Here is a 1,333-nt window from a genome sequence, read left to right as displayed (position 1 = left end):
TACCCCGCAGGCGTGAGGGGTCCGTGTGGGCCGCCCGGTAAGACGGAGCAAGGGCACCGCCTGCGGCGGAGCAGCCGCCGAACTAGGGGTTTGCTCAGGCCCTTTATGCCGGTCCTGCTCGGGTAAGGTCAGGAGAGACAAGTAAATAATACATCTGGACCGAGAGAGGGTAAAGTCCTCTAAGCAAGCTTGAATTTTAATCCAAATGTGGAAGCAGCCGTGTATTAACACGCAGGCTACTTCAGCCGTTTGCGAAGGGCCCGGAGGCAGCGGGCGCGTTGTGAGCACGGAGGGCGTCTCTCCCTCGCGACTGCGGCGGCCTCTTCCACTTGTGTTGAACTGCGCCCACTCAGTTTCCACCAAAACTTAGGGGTTCCTTTGCCCATCCCAGAGGCAAGCTGCAGTAAATCAGTCTACAATACCAAATACAAATCGATCGACGAGAAACCTGACCTTCCCCTCCCTGGGGACTGTTGTATTTGTCACCTGAAATGTTCGTACTTCCTGCTATATTCTTGATGTGACAGAAAGTATAAGGGAACGAGGCGCTGACAGAAGCAAAATCTCCGGAATTTAGAGAAGAATTGAGCACTGCTTTCTCAAAACACAGCAGCAGAATGAGGGGCAGAACCCAGATCAAAAAGGCTGTGGCTGCCAGAGGGAAACCTTAGGGCACTGTGTCCCTTTCCAGATGTGATTCTCATGCAGCTGGCTCCGGTGCACTGACTGATGGGAACTAGGAAATCAGCAACCCTTAGATTCACATCTCTGTCATTTCTTGCAACATCTCGATTCAGCATCTTAAACAAGAGCCACAAAACCGATTAAACATTGGGTTTGATATAAAAATATATCTTTATGATAATCTTAATTTTCATTGTATGTTTTCATATGGGCAGGTCTGGCTGCCACTGTCACCTGTGAAGTCACTTTTCAGTTCATTTCACAGACACTTAGAGATGACCGGTATAAATAATTAGACTTATATTACTTGACATCTTTCTCTGGTCTTTGTGGCATCCCTGGAGAGTGGGAGTTGTCGTAACCCTTAAAAAGATTGCTGCTGCTGTGCAGTGCGTTAGTGGCGGAGTGCAGGGGGTTTCAGCTGTTCCTTACGGCTTGGCAGTTGCTGCTCTGAGCCCTGTCCCTCTGGTCATGTCTTCCCGCTGCCCTGGCTTGATTCCCTCATTTCTGGACTATGTTATAACGTATCCAGCCCTGGAAACAAGTACCAAAATGTGGCCATGTCACGATCCACATGCTATGGCTGATGGTTCTGGGGGATTCTAGCACTGCTAGGAGTTTTACATCTTTCATTACCACACATAAATAT

At 49.1% G+C, this 1,333-nt stretch overlaps 1 protein-coding gene across 2 annotated transcripts in view; it reads left to right on the top strand.

Annotated features, from left to right (window-relative positions):
- Positions 1-1,333, top strand: part of MMACHC (metabolism of cobalamin associated C) — a 5,210-nt gene continuing 3,877 nt past the window's right edge. Inside the window, exon 1 of one of the 2 annotated variants that reach the window (XM_035894257.1) lies at positions 1-37. The gene's annotated coding sequence lies outside the window, so the exon portion shown is untranslated. Of the gene's footprint in view, positions 89-1,333 lie in introns of both variants that reach the window. The other variant, XM_035894264.1, reaches the window with a different exon arrangement.

This window comes from Egretta garzetta, unplaced genomic scaffold, assembly GCF_000687185.1.
Source record: "Egretta garzetta isolate BGI_Z169 unplaced genomic scaffold, ASM68718v1 scaffold145, whole genome shotgun sequence".
Lineage (NCBI taxonomy): Eukaryota > Metazoa > Chordata > Aves > Pelecaniformes > Ardeidae > Egretta > Egretta garzetta.
This window is presented reverse-complemented; position numbering and strand designations above follow the sequence as displayed.